Genomic DNA, 18,456 nt, shown 5'->3' with positions numbered 1-18,456 from the left:
TGTGCACCTCCCATGTACCTGGGCTGGCTCCCAGTGTGGGGCCAGTGCCTCTTCCCAGGCATTGTCCAGCACGGAGCATCAGCAGGGCTGGCACACCCCGAGCTGGGGGGGTTATCCTGAGGAGCATCAGCTCTGGGGGCACTCAGGCCATGCAGGGAAAACACTTTTGAAAGGAATGAAGGAAAATATATTCTCATGAAAAAGGTGTTTTTGTCAAGGTTTTATTCAGGGAATTGTTTGTGTGAAGGACTCACAGGAGCAGAGGGGTCACAGAACATTTTGTGCTGGGGGTGGCAGGGGGTGGTGTTCTGGCAGAGCTCAGCCAGGTGCCACTGCCCTTTGCTGGTAGGGACAAGAGTAGAGGAGGAAACACTGCCCAAGGAAGGGTTACAGGATTCAAATTCTGTCTAACTACTAGCCAGGGTTTCTTCTTTACTTGCCTTTGGCTGCTAAAAGTGACTCCAAAGCCTTCACCTGCCTACAGCTGTGTATGTAAGCCCATTATTGTTAACAAATCAAACTACTCCCCATTGCATGTGCTTGGAAAGAGTTTCACATTGCTGAATGCTCTACTGCAACTGAGAACACAGCTTCTCTGAGTTTCAGTTCTTTCCAAGAGTTACTGATGTCAGCTTGGAAATGCCTCTCTTTTACAAGCCATTTAATTGCTTACTTTAAAATTTCACCAAAGCTCATCTGGGGCCTGATTTTCAGTGAACCTCAGTTCTGTACCCACAAGGAATTTAGATGACTCTGTGACCTCGTAGGAAGTGAATAAATTAGAAAGATGGCTTTTTAAAACTATTGGTTGTACCTGGAATACATTTGGGATATAATATCTTAGGGCACAAAGAGGCTGTACTCATTTAGAGTGTTTTGGAACCTGATTTGTGGAATGGTTGGGAGCTTGGCTCTTCAACTCTACCAGAGACCAGAAAGTTGGAAGAACTACCAGAGCTGAGAGGATTTTTGTATGTAAATAAGAAAGAAAAACTACTTGAGGGCCGTGAGGTGTGTTTGTGCTTGCATTAGGAAAGTCTGATGTGCTGCAGGTGTATTTGGATGGTGCTGAATTTTGCTGTTACCTTAGCTACTGTGAGGATTGCTCTGACTTCCCATTACAATTTCCAGTTGGTAAAATGGAAATACTAATGCTCAGGGCACAGGAGTGGTGTGAGGATGGACTGCTTTGTGTGAATAGAGTGCTTTGAAAATGATAAATATTAATGCAATTGGAAAATGCTGACAGTTATCATCCATCTGGGACTGATTGTGAAAAATAACAAATTAATTAATTTCCTCAGGATCTAGAGGGTAAAAGAAGCATAAAACAGACAGGGCTGTGCAGGTGGTAGAGTAACAGGGCTTGTGAGGTCACCTAAGCTGGAATCACATGTGAAATGAGGCCAGGATTCTCTGTGTTTATGATAAACATTTGTCCATGACATCACCTCATTGTCTGACACTGCTCTGCCCAGCTCTTTAATGAGCACCTAGAGGGCTGTGGCTCCCAGGTGTGAGTGTGCCCCACTTCCCTGTGCCAGCCTGTGCCTGGGCAGGGGGATCATCCCCGTCCCCTGCTGACAAAGCCTGGCCATACAGAGTGGCCAGGGTGGCCAGTGTGGCCATCCAGTGTGGCCATACAGAGTGGCCATCCAGTGTGGCCATACAGAGTGCACAGCTCTCCCCCAGCCTGGGGGCACGGCTCTTCCTGCAGGACTCTGCTCTGGGGCACTGCTTCACCTCCATGGACACTCCAATCCCTGGCAGAGTGTCCTGGCTGGCTCTCCATGGGATGGATGGAACACATCATAGGCATAGGAGCAGAAAAGCCAGAACAGAGAGAGCATTTGCACTTAGGATTAGGCTTTGTAGCAGCCACTCTATCCACTGGAGCTCACAAAGCTGCAAAACTCGGAATTTTAAATGCATTAAAGAGTTGTTTTAATTTCAAGTGACACTGTCAGTCCAGTTGGTGTTTGTCATTTCTGGAACATGACAGGAAAAGCAGTGAGAGAAGAGACAGTCTGATGCTGAAATGAGAAGTGTTTATCCTGTTCTGATGATCCTGTCCAGCCAGCCCCAGTGGCTCCTACATCTTCAGCTGACTCTGTTTCCACCCCTGTTTCTGAACTGTCTTCCTAAATACTGGCTAGATGAAAAGCATTTGTGGTTCCCCCTGGGAGGGAGGAGGAAAGGTCAGGATTTACATGGTGATATTTACTGCCACAGATTCTGTACCAGCCATTCCAGAAACTCAGTGCTGCTCGTGCCTCTGAGTGAACCCATCTAACTGCATACCCACACACCATCAGGGTTTCCCAGCAGCTTTAGGTAATTTTTTCTTTTTTCATTGCCAATCAACTGCAAATTACTCTTTGTAATTTTCCTACAAAAACCCCCATGTGAATCTGGCCTTCAAGGATTAGTTGCAGTAGGGAATGGGTTCTCTCTCTTTAGATTTCCTTTTATACTCACTTGAACATCTAAAAAGTCGAGTCTAACAGGAAATGGGAACATATTCTTGTAAGAGTCCCCTTCCTTTGCCTCTCCTCTCCATCCTTCCCCCTTGGAAAGTGGAAAGACTGAATCCTGCTAGTTTGTACTGCCTGAGAACTGGTGCTGTGCTCTCTCAGCTCCCCTGCTCTGCTCTGAACAAACCCTGAGCTGTGCAGGTGTCTGGGACAGGTTTGTATTTTATTAGAGCAGAAGAAAACACACAGAGAAAAAAAAAGAAGTGTGAGAAACTCAGGTACTTTTTGCAAGCCTCATGGTGCAGATGGCATGGAAGACTGTGTGTGACAAGAGGACAGATATCTTCTTATCTTCTGGCTTCTTCCTTCTTAGCACCATCACCCTTAAACCTCTGCAGAGCTCAGACCTTCTGACTTCTGTTTTCTCTACATTTTATTTACCATGTGTGATTCCACCTGCAGCATGAGTGGAGAAATGGAAAAATCAGTGTAAAATAAGGATGACAACAGTATTCTAGTTGTGCCTTCACTGTGCAATCTGTCCCACCTGCCTTGATCATATATTGGGTACCCCTGCCACTCACATGAAGTTTGGGTTTGTATTTACCAGAACTTCCAGTGCATGGACAAGGACTGTTGAACAGTTCTTTCATGCCTGGGACAGTTTGTTTCCACTTTAGACACTGTCACTTGTGGCCCACTGGTTTTGGTGGCCTTTCCCAACAAATGGCAGCTTCTCCCTTAGCTTGTGGCTTTCCAGGGATTAGGTGAAGCAGCAGCCAGGGAATCTGTGTCTGCTGCTTTTGGTGTGACAGGCTCTCATCATGTCCCTGGGGAAGCTGCCTGGCCCTTTCTCCAGGGAAACATCTTCCATTTCTTGTGTGGGGATGGCAGAATGCCCCTGCCTTCAGAAGTCACCTGTGGAGTCATTTTGGTGAGCTGAGGGGAGGCTTGGGAAGGACCTTGTGCAACAGATCTCACAGCAGATGGTGCCTTCCACTGCTCTGAAATATTCCTTGGATGTAGGTGTCAACCATGAGCCAAAGGAAGCCTCTAAGGGTACCTCAGTGGTTAAGATAAGAATTAATCTTTGTTATTATTGTTACTGTTATTTTTATTGCTGTTTCTACTATTATTATTATCATTGTTCATGTGTCTAGGTAAGCATGAAGAATTCCCAGAATAGAACTCCCACCTAAACCCCATTCAAACCAAAATAAATTAGGTACTTAGATACTGAAGAGGATTAAATATTCCTACACCTAACATTAAACATCTGAACATCATTAGAAATCTGGGCTGAAGTGAAAGGAGAGAACAAAAACATTTGCATATTAAGCAGGCTGAGAAATGCTCATAAACCTGAAATTTTTATAATAAAAGAGATACTTTGGGAATTTGAATGGGAATTTTTTTCCCTTTTTTGTTATTTTTTTCTCTCCCAGCACAAAAGGACAGTAACACCACAAAATTTGTGGTGCAAAATATATTTTTAAAAGCCCAACCACACAAGTGGCTTTGACAGCAATTTGTTTCAATCAGTGGCACTGGGAATTATTGCTATCAGGAGAAGGAAGGGGCTGCTGTGCCTGCATTGTTTGCTGTAAAGCAGGACGAGAGCCACCCCATGTTGGTGTTAGTGATTTCATCAATGGCACAAATACACAGCCCTGCACTCTGCTCATGTCTTTTTAAAAAGCTCTCAGTTCACCTTTAGAAAAAAGCACCCAGGATTGTCTGAAATTATATATTTCCACTCTCTGTACTATTTTAACTCAGTTGGGCTCTGAGGCCGTGGTTCTTGTCCTGGCTTCCTCTCGACTCAATTATTGTAATTCATTATTAAATTGTTATTTGTTTTCATTCTTTATGCTGTCTGCTGCTTTACAAAGCTCAGCAGCTAGATTTGTAATATGGAGAGCTCTGTTCCACTACATTGCAGCCTCCCCACAGCATTGTTTTGTTGGCATGTTCAGCAGCACATTGATTTGGATATTTAATTCTTTGCACATTATAGATTAATCAAAATCCATGCAGTACTTTAAGCATTTCTTGGGATTAGCATTTTTCCTTATCTAAACTGCAATCCAAAGACAAAGTTTTAAAATTCTTGCAGTGTTTGTAACCAAAATACTGAGTCCAAATATTGTTGAGCTTTCAGGTTCATTCCAAGTCCAAAATGGGCTCCGGGTCTAGAATTTGCAAAGTCCATCTTGTTTTCATCAGCCAGTGCTCTCTAGGCAGATGAGAGTTTACTTATTCCTAGAGTAAGCAAGGCATTCTGTTACCCTGTGTCTTTGGGTGCTGTTTCATCTCCTGGAGACCCAAAAGCACCCTCTGGTTTTGGGTGGCAGGGCTGAAATGTGTAAGTCATGTTGCCTGTACCCAGTGCCCCCTGCTATCAGTGCTCTCATTAATAAAGACAGAAGTGGTTCCTACATGCAAAGCACAGTCCAGCCTCCACCTTATCTCCAAGCATGTTCACACTTGCCTCTGCCCCAGACTCAATAGGACTTGCACTCTAAACAGTCTTTCACTGACAAATCTAGACTTGATAGTGCTGCAGACCTTTATTCTCTAATTCTTTTGCTTGCTTTTTCTGTCCTCCCTTACCTTACTCCTTTCATGGTGAAGCTCATTCCCTTTCCTCGCTGTTGTCCCCTGTTTCTGCTACTTCCTATTTTTTCTTCTCCTAAACTACAGTTTCCCTTGCTCTCCCAGCTGGTTTCCTTTCAGCTGTTCTTTCTGCCCCATCAATTCCTTTTCTTTTTCAGCTTTTCCTTTCTCCATTTTTATCACCCTTTTAAAACTTTCATTTTTCCTGTCTTCTGTCTGTAGTTTCAAAAATTGTTCTCATTTTCTCTGTCTTTTCTCTTTCCCCAGTCTCTCTCCCTGAAGTCCATTTATTGGACTGTCTGTTGAATCCCATTCTCTCCCCTTCTTACCACATTTTCACATATTCCCCACCTGTATGTCTCATTTCTAGCTGAGCTAAGCATTTGTCCCCAGGAAATGCCCCTGCCTGGGCTTGTCCCAATGTCCCTTTGTTTTCTGCAGCTTTTGTGATTCTCAGCGCACCTGTGTGCCTGAAGAAGCCATTCATCAATAAACAGAGGGCAGGCAATTCATCAAAGTTCTGTCCATGAATGTGCTGCCAATGTGCTTTCCTTCTTTATCCATCGGGCCTCCAAAGCCTGCCCTGGCACGGGGACAGTGGCTGGGCTGACAGGCTGCCTGATCCTGATGTTGTTTTACCTTGTCTTTACCACCTGTCAAAATGCACAGGGCTCTCTCTCCCCAGTACACCTCTTTTCTTCCTGTCAGAAAGTCATGGGCATTCCAGGTATGTGTTTTTTGAAGTGACTGCCAGTGTGGTGTGGCTTGACAGGATAATCTCCAGGGTTTATGAGCCAGGAGGCCAGGGAGACCCGTGCTGGACAGAATTTCCCTCCCTCCGTGTTCAGAGGACGTGGGTTTTGTCTGGAGCTTGCTGGCTGTGCTTCTCAAGGGCTGAGGTTCAATCACCACGCTGGTTTGCTGCTCAGCCTGGCCTCAGTTTTGGTGGTTTCATTGGTATGTGCAGAGCCTGGGAGCAAGATTCTGCCAGGACCCAGCCTTCAGCTGAAAACTGCGGATTGTGGAGGAGCCTTTCCAAGGGTTCCAGTCTCCCCCAAGCATTCGGTTTTGTCTTTCTTCCACGGGAGAATTTCTTCCTCTGAAGGACACTAACAGAAAACTTCAGAACCTGGGAAGCAGACAGAATTGCCTGAGCCTTCCCTGCTCCTTGCAGTTAACAGGAAAATATGGAGGCATCAGGAAAATTTAATTATTCTTCCACAATTCCTCTGAATTCTGAATTGCAAAAGTGAACTGTCTGTCTGCAGATACAGCAAACAGCTACAACCTTGTTTGAGTCTGGTTTGTGCTCATCCACAATGATGGCTGCAGAAGCAATTCTCTTTTTTTTTTCTTTTCCATGAGGAGAGCATGATCCTGCAAAATTTGCATCACTTGCATTTGTGAGAACTGCTGTAGGTAAGAAGTTTCCAAACTCTATTTATCCATTGTCCAAAGATTTGCTGCTCTCCCTCCACATGCAGAGAGCTGTGATACCTTTTGGACCCTGCACATGCATAGAATTTAAGAGTCACTATTCTTGGTACTTCCTCTGCAAGCCTTAGGGGAAAAAAAAATCACATTTATTTAAAGACATTTCACATTTCTGTTTTTGCAGTGAGCATAGCAGAGGGAGTTTAAAGCCTAGTGACTAAAAAAACTTAATCTGTGTTATAGGTGTTGGGGGGCAATGTTTTGTCCCGTTTTTCTGTTCCAACTTTGGAAAAGAGTTGGTAATCTTTAAGTGCACTCAGGAGACTATAGCTTTTGTGCAGACATCTGCAAAGTGATTGAATTTTACCAATTGGGCAGGCACTCACACACTTATTAGACAATATTGCCAGAGCTATTTGGAAAGAAAGAGTTGGAGAGAAAAGAAATTCTGCATGTGTGAAGGGGTTTCTTGTAGCCTGTTCTGGGGAAGAAATTTTTCAGCCAGTGTGGAATGGTGTGGGGGAAAAAAAATCTAAAATACATTTGGTTGTGCATTCTCACAGTCCTTTGACCAAGACTTGCTCAGACTTTGGCTTTGTTTGGTATTGTTAATTATTGTTGCAGACTTTTCTGCAGGGCTATTTTAGCAGGTTTCAGTCAGTGTCATGTGTGTGACCAGCGGGAACCCTGCACCTTCTGCCCGTCATACACACTCTGTGCCTGCTACAAAGGTAAAAAACAGCTGCAGCCTCCCTGTAAACTGCAATGTGAGCTTCAAGTGGCTCCTTTTCAAGGGGCTCTGGGGTCAGCCACAGGCTGCAAGGATGTCTGCTAACAGCATGGCCGTCTCACGGGGTTGGGACTGGGAAAGCAGCGGGACAAGCACGTTCCTGGCATTCCCAGAACGACACGCTGGGCATCCCTTCTTGAAGTTGTAAAAAATTAATATGCAGGGCATTTATTGAGGATTCCACCAGCATGTCATGGACTTAGGTGTGTGTAAATGCTGCCTGGTGATGCCGACACATTGCTCCTCTGAGGCTGGAACGTGATTTTTGTGATCGCTCTCAACGCCGTAGCCCTGCTGGGCAAACTTTCAAAGGTGGGTAGAAATGTGTGTTTGCACATCAAAGCAGGCAATTTATTTCACAAACACCAAGGTGTCCAGTTATCTCTTTTGCTTATGCAAATATGAATTGTCACAAGCACAACAGCTGTGCCTTCCCTGCAATTATTTCCATAAGGTAGCGGATTGCTAACTGAAGGAGACATGCCTGTGATGCTGCCTGGGGAGTGTTTCTGGGGGATGGGCTGCACAAGACAAGAAGGGTACAGATAGTCCAGTGGCACTCGGGCTCACTCATTCAGAGCAGTGCAAAACGGGCATTGTGAAGTCTGGATCCGGGGACAGCTTTGTGAGAAAGCTCAGCACCTGGATTGAGGGTAAAGACTGGACCCCTGGGCCATGCTATGCCCATGCCAATTTGGGGTGTGATGTCTTCTCATCCCATGCTGTGCGGCACTGTTGGGTCATTTGGACTCAGACCCGCGTTCCTTGGGCTTTGCCCAGGGCTTTGCAGGGCACCCGGGGGTTGGATGCGAGCGTGTGCACACCGAGCATCCCCGGGGAGCCTCCCCGGTGGTTCCCCGGCCGGACCCCGCGGCAGAGCCGCATCCCGCGCATCCTTCCCTTCCGAACTCCGTCCCGCAGCACCGCCCGCCGCCTTGCGGACCCTGCGGGCGCTCCGGAGCGGGCGAGCACGGCCCAGCGGTGCCCCCGAGCCCGGAGCCGCGGTGGTGCCGCGGTGCCCCGGCCGGGCCCCCTCCCGCGGGCTCCCCTATGAGGTCAGCGCGGCGCGGAGGCCCCGCCCGCGGCCCCGCCCGCCCGCCCGCGGCCGCAGGGGGCGGCGGGCCGCGCTCCGCCCCGCGGCCGCCCCGCTCCCGCGTTCATTTCATTCCTCCCCTCATTCCGCGCATTCCTCGCATCGCTGGCGCCGCGCAGCCCGGCCGGGAGCCCGGCCCGCCCCGCCGCCGGCCGGGCAGCAACTCATCCTCCGAGGGCTCCGTCCGCCGGCCCGCGGCAACCTACGGCCGCGGTATAAATAGCCGGGCGGCCGATTAAAAATAGGCGCGGGGCCATAAATAGCCGGGGCGGCCCGGGGGCGGCGGGCGAAGTTTTGCCGTCGGAGCGCGGCGCGCTGGCGGTGCGCGCAGGGGCCGCGGCGCGGAGGTAAGCGGGGCCGCGGGCGCTTTGTGCGGCGGGGCGGGGGGCCCGTCCCGGCCGGGGGCGGCCCGAGGGGGGCCCGGAGCCCCTGCAGGTGCCGGGGCAGGCGGGCCGGGGGCCGCGGCGGGGGCAGAAGTTGCTCGGCGCGGAGTTGTGGCGCTGCGGGGCCGCGGCCGGAGCTGCAACAGGCGCTGCCGCCCGCCCCGCTCCGCTGCGCTCCCCCGCTCGCACCCAGTGGCCTGAGTCACCGCCCGGCACCGGGCGCGCTCGCACGCCGCTCTCACTCTCTCACTCTCTCTCTCGCACACACACAGGCTCTCCCCCTCGCACACGCGCGCACCGATCCTTGGCATTTTTCACATATTTTGTTGGTTTTTTTTCCCGCGGGGAAGCACGCAAGCCGGGAGCAGCCCCGGGCCGGGCGCGGAGGCTCCCAGCGCTCAGCAGCCATCCCCGGCGGCCCGGCCTGGCGCGGAGCTCCCAGCTCTGCCTCCCTCCCCTGGCTTGTTTTCCTCTAAAAGATGAAAGAAGGAATGTCCTTTTTCGCTGCTGCTTCTCCTTCTCCAGAGCTGCTGCTGCTGCCGCCGCCGCTGCTGGTTAATTGCACATTCAAGTGGAAAATTTTCGGGAGTCAGCAGAAACATTGTATCCAAAAAAGACAAAGTCGCAGTTACAGCAACACCGAGGAGATTGTCCCTGGAAAACTTCCTTTCGGTAGGAACCGCAAGGTTTTTTTGGTGGTTTTTTGGTTTTTTTTTTTTTTTTTAATTTCTCGGCGAGGTTTTGAAGAGCTCCATCGCACAGCTGGTGCGGAGGGCCGGTGGCAGCCTTTGTTCGCAGAGGAGCGCTTTCAAAGGAAGTACACTTCCAAGGGGGAGGGAAAACTTATACAGTGCGCCTTTTGTACCCAAATTAAAACAAAGCGGCCCCCTCCACACAACCAAACAAAAACAGCGAGGCGAAATAAAGCGAGAGGAGGGGGGAAATATCTCTGTTTTCACCAAGGAAAAAAGTTTGCGCTCCTGCCTCTGTCGAGCACGGTCCTAGTCGAGATTTTTCTCCTCTTGAAATCTGTTTTAAGTTGAACGGTGTTACCAGTATAAAAATATTTATGAAACAATGAAATACCAGCCACCCACGTTTCTCAGGAGAGTTGTTAACTTATTAGAAACAAGTGCCTGCCTTTGATATGAAGAAATGAAAAGTGACCTCCAGAAGTGCTGGAAAGTTAGGGAGCAGTTCTGCCCTGCGCTCTCTGAATGTAAATGGCTCCCAGGATTTTTTTAAACTGCTCCTTTCTAGGCAAGAAAGGGCAAGAAACATCAGATTGTACCGGTGTTTTCTGACTTAAAGTAGCGTGTATAAGAAATATAAGCTGAAATGGCAGAGCCTCAGGGAGGAAAAAGTCCATATGCAGCTGTATTCCTGTATTAGCGGGAGCATGTTTGCTTTCTCTTCGTGCTGATAAAGTTTGGAAATGCAATCGTGCAGGTTAGCGGTTCCACAGAGCTGGGTAAGGGCTAAGTTGGGAGCTGTGTGTGGATAACATGCCTGGCTGCATGCTCAGTTATTCTGCAGCACATCTAATATGGAAATCTCTGTGGGAATGCCTCTAACAGGAAAATTCATGTAAATAACTACGTGCTACCTGCAATTGAATATGAAAACAAAAATGATTATAATTACATTAAGGCTTAATTTAACATTATGTAGGGTTCTTCTTACAACCCTAGATTGGGAATGTGTGTCTGTAATGTATGATGTATTCTACCTCTATAAATAGTTGGGGAATACCATTACAGAATATTAGATTGTACTGATGGTAAGATGGTGCTGTTAAAAATGACACAGACCTGGATATTAAATTACTTCTGGGGGTGGGAGGGAAGCTTGCATGTTTGTATGTGAACATATGTATTTTTATATACACACGTATACACACACGCACACTTTATTTGGGAATAGAAATACCGGAATTAATACAGCAGATGTTCTTGAAACACAAACCTGAAGATTTTATATTTGGGTCACATTCTGAAGTTGCAAGTTTTTAAAATCCACTTTTTGAAATTATTTTCACAAAGGGTAAACATTTTAGAGGCACATTTATTTTTTTACCTTTGTGGGAAAACACATCTTTTCACACTGCACTGGTGTTTAATTAGATCATAAAGAGTTTCCTATACCAGTAGGGATAATTCTGCATTTTGTTTGCTCCAGGTTTTTATCAGCTGACCAAGCAGAAATTTTGGATGCAAAGGATTTCTTTCCATTTTTCTTCTTAGCAATCTAGAAATACCTTTGGGAAGTTCTTTATTGCTAAACACATTCTATGTGTTTTGAACATCCATCCTGCTTACACCACTTTGGTGAAGTAAATATTATTGGCCTTTTCAGCCAGGAGAGCAAAGCAACAGCTCTTGAGCTTCAAATTGTGGTTTTATATTCTCCACAGTTTCTTAGTTGGTGCTGAGTGGGATGTACAGGAGCACTGAAGCCAAGGAAAAATGTTGATTTGACAGGAGTCTTTACTAGACGCACTTAAAGGAGTTTTAATTAAACAGGCAGAAAAGAACAGCAGAAACTTAATTACGAAGTAGCCCCGGCCATGAGTGTCCAGCTGAGCAATGATAGCGTGTGGGGATGTGTGTGCTGTGTTTGGTGTCGCTTGGAACCACTGGGTTTTTGTTGTTGTTGCTGCTGCTGGATGCTGTAGTGGTTTTGGATATTGTTAAAGTGGTTTCTGGGCTTTGTTTGTCCATGCCTGAAAAAGTTAAGTTCAGTTGAGTCACATGCTGAGGGAAAAATCCATTTCTTCCTTCTTTCTGTTTAAGCTGCCTTTGTGAAAATGTTGTAAGCAAACTTTCAAGGTACAGTGCAGGCAATACAGGAATAAAGACTTCAGAGCTATTGAGAAATACTTTCTTTAAAAAAAAGTGAAATGTAAAAACATGCAGTTGTGTATTATGATACAGTGGTCAGTTTTCAGTCTGTAAAGTAGGATGGTTACACTGCTGGAAGAATTTCACCAGAAGTAATCTCATTTTATTAGGACGTGCCTAAGATTGTTCCCAAAACATGGAGATTTACTGTACAGTTCTGGGTGTGTGTGTTTGGGAGAAGATTACTTTCAAACCTGTTATGAGCACTTGGTTTCTTACTGGGTACACACCATATAAATATACATATATATATAAATATGCACATCACTCATTCTAGCTGGTATTTCTTCATGTCATTAATATTAACCCTGTACCCCTCTGGAGGTGGTTTAAAACCTGTCTTTCTTTAGTGATTCCATTTATCCAAAAAGAAAGTATTGGCTGGATCCTGTCCTTGCTCAGGTTAAAGTGACCAGGATGACTCATAGGAATAAACATTTGCTGGATCAAATACTGAGATATTTACAGCATATGCTTTATGTCCATGGTTGGTGTGATGTTTGATGTCTAAAGAAGGACATCTTTGATTTAAAAGAATATTGATTTGACACACATACTTTTTCAAATTTCTGCTCGGGGCTTATGTTCTGCTTAACTTGTAATCTGCCTAAGACTGGAAGGCAAATTTCTGTTAACAGCTGATCATTCATTCCATTCGGGCTCTTATTCATAGCATGTGCAAATATGAGGCGAGGGCTGACTTCTTAGAAATCTCGTCTAAATTCAGGTTAATTCCATCAACTTCATACAGCCTGTTGCTGGATTACATTGGCTGTAATGAGGGTGCAAATTGGCCCTTTAAAAATGATTTTGAAGTCCCCAGCTCATCAGAGGGCCCTACCTTTCCATGAGAGAAATAATCCTTTTTTCTGGGACCTGAGGTTTAATTTCTGTTGTGCCGCCGTGTTGCGCTCTGCCATTAACGCTTGCCGCGAGCAGGGATGGTTTATATTCCTAAACTGCAGCCCTTTTCTGTTAAAGAATTATTTGAATCTCAACAAAATTTTAGAACTTTCAGGAGGTAAATCATCTCCCTGCAAGCAAGGGCTGTTACAGGTTTTGTGGCAGTTTGTACAAGTGCTGTATAATTTAGATTGCATCCTGTGATGTATGAACAGATGAATGGCATTATTAATTGTAAAGCCAACTGACTCAAAGCTGTGCTGAAGACACAGTTTTAGGAAAGAAATCTCTGCAATAAATTCCCACTTTATGACCGTATCTCGCTCTCTGTTCTTGGGCAAAACTCCTTTTGACTTTTGCAAGTGGAACAAGGATGGAATAATATTTCCTGGAATAATTTTGTGTTTGGTTTTAATGATTGCTCATTTCCAAAACAGAAGAGAGTGAAAAGTTGCACACTTAAGTCCTTTGAGGCAGCAACTTCAGATTTGCTCCTCAGATCTGTCACATAAAATTCAGCTAAGTGTTTTCTGATTTAATACAACAAACCTCTTGTTTTTGTGAGCCCACTGTAGTCACTGTGAGTTTCATCTTGTCATTTGAAAAGCCAAAATTTCTGTCTGTGCTGATGCAGAGTTAGCAACTTTTATACTGGATCAGGTTATTAATATTCAACCAGAATTACACTAATTTCAAAATACAGGGATAGAAATCAAAACCTGGCTCCTAACAACTAACTGGAGTAATTCTACCTAGGAAGTTCTCAAAGAATAACCCACCACAGCTCCATGCCCTCGTTGCTGGGGTGGATTTTGGTGCGCGGGTCCGGGACGCGATGGAAATCTGCGAGTGTGGGAAGGGTGTGCGGTTGCTTGCCCGGTTGGCGCAGGGCTCTGACCCCATTTCCTGGTCCCTCCAGCCTGTGCCTGGCTTGTCAGAGGCTGCCTGTTTTAGTTTGGCTCCTGTCCAGTCCGAGGTATCACCTACAACTTTTTGTTCTTTGTCTTCTGCTCGTTGTTTACTGGAGCAGCGTGATTATTGCCCCTGCATCCTGCCGGACCTTGGCAGCGCCTGCTGGGCTTTCCAGCTCCCCTCAGGCTTTCCCTAAACCCGGGGGTCAGAGCCCGTCTGGGTGGCTGCAGGAGCACACGAGCACGGAATCCAAGTGTATTTGCTAGCAGGTCAGGAGGTAGAATGCGAAATCTCCATGTGTGGGGAGGGGGAAGGGACGAAAGTTTGGGATTATGTGTAAAACTATTAAAATGCTATTGACTGGGAATCTAAAACAATGACGAGTGCTGTTGTTTTTACAGATACATGAACTGAAAACTGCTGCTAATGATGGGAAATGTTAATTATGTGAGAACATATTGAACTTATATTCTCTGGCATGAACTTTTTTAAATGCATCAACTGTGATGCCTTTTATGCGCACAGCTTTCTAATTATCATAATTCAGTACAGCTCTGGCTTTTGGAAAGAGTTCAAGTGCAATCTCAACTTAACATGAAAGGAGTTGTTTTTTTTTAACTAAGAATGTTCAAGAACAATTTGAAAAGATAATCTAAAAATGCTACATACTTAGCTGGGTATAAGTCAGAAATAAATATGTTCCCATAACTGCCTATCAAAGCAGAACAGATTATTAGAACAGAAAGTTATCTATTTTTCTCATTATGTCTTTCACACTCCTACAGAACACAGCTAAAAGCACATTTTCATAATTGAATATCATAGACAGACCTACTATATATTGATTGACAGTAGTTTTTATTTTGTCAATTTTTGTAATGATTGAGTAGATTGCTGTGTTGTTATGAAAAGATTATTTCTCCTCAAATAGTAAGATTTAGTTTTTTAGATAAAGCAGGAAGACAACTTTCATGAAACATTTGGTATTAATGTGTTCCTGTAACATATTCAAGTCCCCTTGCAAATGGTTGTTACTGGTCAGTTTTGCTTGTCTTTGTGGAACTTGAGGGGGTTGTTGAAAGATCAGGTTTTTCTAAAGCACTCAGAAGTGGTTTGGGTTTTATTTTTTGTTGTTAGTTTTGTTTTGGTTGTGTTGGTTTGTTTGGTTTTTTTTTTTTTTTGAGAAGGAAAAGTAAATTTCATGTAACTTGCGCTTTAATTGTGCTTTCAATTTTTTTTTGAATGTGATCAAATTGCTGGTTTCCACATCACACACTCCCCACCATTTTTGGTCTTTTCCGTTACTACAGTACATGCTACATTTCTGAAATGCAAAGAAAGCCCCAGTGAAACAAAATGACTTCATTTGAGCTGGCACTTAAGAGTAGAATTCACTTCCATAGTGCTGAAATAAAAGAAGCCAAGTGTTTTAAATAGCCACTCCCCTAGGCCAGAGTGTTTTTAGAAAAGCTCATTGTCTAGATTTGAGCTGTAGCAGTATGCCTGCCTCTGTTAAATCTCCTGATCCAGACAGCTCGATTTCTAAAGTCGACATCTGGTTTACTCTTTGTTCACCTGTTTAAAAAAAAAATGCAAATAGGCGAGTGTGCCATTGCCCTAGAGCTCTGCAAAAAAAAATAAAAATGCTGTTGACAGTTTGTCAAATAGTGCTTCCAGTCTAAGACTGCAGTGGCCTATTGTTATGCCAGCAACAGGCAACAGAAGTTGTGGCACCATATGGCCGGTATATGCTTCAGATAAGCTATCTGTTAATTTAGCTTATCAGTGGTGGTTTGATATGCTTCGTGTTTGAATCGCCAACCAGTATGGCCTTGGGTACTTCTGGTGCCAAATTATTCCTTAACATTATAGACATCACAATTATTCCCTTGGTGGAATCTCTCACCATTCATTCACCTCACGGTGCTGTGAACAGCAATGCTTATTTTTGGAATTAGTTGGCATGGTTTGTTTGGGTTGTTTTTTTTTTTTTTTTTTTACATGGTTGTCTTTCTATTGGGAGATTATAATTCAGGAATGACATTTTGGTTTTGAGGGGAGAAAATGTCAGAAAAGACTTTGGAAGAAAAGGTAAATTCATAGAGGTTTAGGGGATTAAAGCTTCTGTTATGTGTATATCAATTGAAAAAAATATGATGGTCTGGGACAATAGCTAATGGGAAAAAGGAAATTTTATTCACACCTAATCTATCACCAATATCAGTGCATACTTTTTGTCTTGTCCTAAAGGTGCTTTACAGCTTAAAATCAAAAAGCAAAACTCTGTAAACAGTTTCCACATCCCTGGTTTTACCTTCATTCTTTCAAAAAAAATTAACCTTTAAAACCAGTCATGTCCCTATATCTGCTGTCAGCTGATCTTTGACGATTTTTTTCCCCTGCTTTTTCCACAATCAACTGAAAGACAAGAAGACTGGAAGAGTCACTGGAAGTTCCTTCATCTTCCCCCTAGTGCTGCCTTTCTTTGGGAGTAATTATTTTGTAGCAGGAGAAGTTTCCAGCCATAAATAGGGTCTTCCATTCAGTTCTCTGTGGTGTCCTTAGGGCTGGATGTGCCTGTGCTGCTCTCTGACCTTGCAGCACATTCCTGTCTCCTGCCCCACAGGCTGGGCCTGCCTGTTCCTTGCAGGGCACCCCAGCTGTCCCTGGCTGCCTGGACCCTCCTCTTTCCTTGGGAGCACATTCTTGCTCTTGGTTCAGCTCTCCTGCCCTTGGATCCCTGGGATTTTTTTGTTTCTCTCCTTTTGCAGTGCAGCTTGCCAGGTGCTCCTTCCCTGTGCCCTCTGCTGCTGCCCATGGACGTGGTGTCCCTGTGGGGTCCCTTTCCTGCTGCTCCCAGCCCTTCCTTGCCCTGGACATTGAAAAGAAAGGGCCACTTGTGCTTGCCATGCCTTTCATGTCCAAGTCCTTAATGACCAAGAAACGGACTTAGATTCTCTCTCAAAGAAATTTACAATCATCTTCTGAACCTGTTTGCTGACACCACTTTTTTTTTTAGCAAAGAGAAGCAAATTATTCTCCATTTGAAGCAGAGAAGTGTGAGCAATTTGAGCAGTGGGCCACTCTTTACCATTTCACTGAAGTCCACCCAGATGAACTGCCTGGAAAAAGGCAGGAGCTGACAAAGCACCCAGGGGCCAGCTGGGTGGGCAGTGAAATGAGAGGTGATGCTCCCACCTTGCTGCTCTGCCTCAGCTGATGTTGGCACCTGCACAAAATGAGAAAGGCTCCCTGCTCTTGGCTTGGCATCTGAGCCTGCTGCAGGGCTTCTGGTTTCTCTGCAGGGACATGAAATGTGTGTGTCTGTCCACTTCCAGCTGGTTTGGGGCTTGCCCCCAAATTTTAAATCTGTTTTAAAATCTGAAAATCTCAGATTTAGTACTGAGGGCCATGGTGTAGCTCGTGCAGTTTGGTGACAGCAGTGTTTTTTGGCTTCTGGGCATTGCAGGTTAGAGCTGTGATCTGCCATCCTGGTGTGATTAGGGGCAAGGTAAGCAAAGAGCCTGGGAAAGGAGGGCTCTCTCAGCTCTCTGAGGCATGTGTGCATCTTCCCTGGGAGTTATTTCTAAGTGCCTGTGAGAGGCAATTTTCAGTTCACTGATGTATCCAGTTACCACCCATAATGGGTATGGCTGTCTTTGGATGGCTGGCTCCCTTAAAACATAACAAATCTATGTTTATTTAGTACCATAGGACACATCTTTGTGGGGGTTATTTTGATTAAACTCCAGAGCCTGTGAAGTTTTAGTTTATTTGGTATCTCCTCAACTTGGCTTTACTGGTGTTCCATTGGTTTCAGCCACTGCTTTGTGATAGGAAATGCACAGCTCCAAATAATGTGCATTTTGCTCATTAAATTGACTATTACTTATGCACAGTAATTTCTTTTCCTGCTTCTTGGCATATTTTCTGTATGCTTACTGAGCAGCTGTAGATAAGCAGTTGAAGGGGCACATTTGGAAGACAGTTTTAAGTATGCAGCTTCCTATACAGATTCACTTTAGCCACTAGCATTAGTAATATTTTTTTGCTGGTGAAACAGTGACCCATAAATAACTTCATCATCCAAAATCTCTAAAAACAATATGAAGAAGTCCAAAGGGTAGTAGAATTATAATAGTTCTTGGTTGCTTGGAAAATTAACTAATATTCTGGCTTCTGAGATTTTGGAAACAAATTAAAGAGCCCTTTTTTTAGGTAGTAGGCTGCTTTTAATGGTTCTCCTGTATTAAGGAGAGTACAGTATTGTAGGTTATTTATTTCTGGGCATGCAGTACAGGGTGAAGAGCCTGCAATTCAGCTTGCAATGCCTCTGTGCCCTGAGGTAAACTCTATTTCACAAAGGGAATTTTGATTATGGTCTACTGCTCTGTAGCATAGTGGAGGCTTCAAGAGGCAAGTGGTAAATGCTACCAAAGAAAAGCTGGATTGGAGCCACTGACGTCATCTGAGTAAATCTGCTGTAGGACTATAGCCATAAAATGACTGCCAGCCACCGAGCGCACTTTGGCCTTTTCTTGTCAAGTGTTTTAACTGCTGCTTTTTTCTTTGCTTTCCTTTTTTATTTTTCTCTGAGCAAGATGCATTTTGTTTTGGGTTTTTTTTCCCCCTTTGCTGGTTGTGCACAGGGGTGAAATACAGAAATGCCAACATCCCCCTCCGTCCCCAGCACGCTGCAAGTGGCTGCAGCTTGCAGTTCAAAAATTAAAAAGTAAACCAGTACTTTTCCATACATGAGCCTGGCAGAATTCAGCTTCCATCACCAGCTATTTTTTAGGTGCAAGAGCCTGGCAGTTCAAGTTACAGCATACTGATGAGATTTGTGTTGTGGGCAAAAAGGGTTTTGATGCTCTGGAAGGCGTGCTTTCCTCTGGAAGAGCTCAGTGCATAAAAACGCCTGGGCTTGAATTCTGAATTAGCACAAAATGCA

At 45.0% G+C, this 18,456-nt stretch overlaps 1 protein-coding gene across 3 annotated transcripts in view; it reads left to right on the top strand.

Moving 5' to 3' along the window:
* Positions 1-8,464: 8,464 nt before the first annotated feature.
* Positions 8,465-18,456, top strand: part of TEAD1 (TEA domain transcription factor 1) — a 156,685-nt gene continuing 146,693 nt past the window's right edge. The window contains exons 1-2 of one of the 3 annotated variants that reach the window (XM_071456626.1): positions 8,465-8,754; positions 9,316-9,462. The gene's annotated coding sequence lies outside the window, so the exon portion shown is untranslated. The remainder of the gene's footprint in view (positions 8,755-9,315; positions 9,463-18,456) is intronic. The other 2 variants (XM_071456628.1, XM_071456627.1) reach the window with 2 other exon arrangements.

This window comes from Agelaius tricolor, unplaced genomic scaffold (genome assembly GCF_023055355.1).
Source record: "Agelaius tricolor isolate 1412-34295 unplaced genomic scaffold, bAgeTri1.0.p SCAF_62, whole genome shotgun sequence".
NCBI lineage: Eukaryota > Metazoa > Chordata > Aves > Passeriformes > Icteridae > Agelaius > Agelaius tricolor.
Note: the sequence above shows the minus strand (reverse complement) of the source record. Positions and strands in the feature narration are given on the sequence as shown.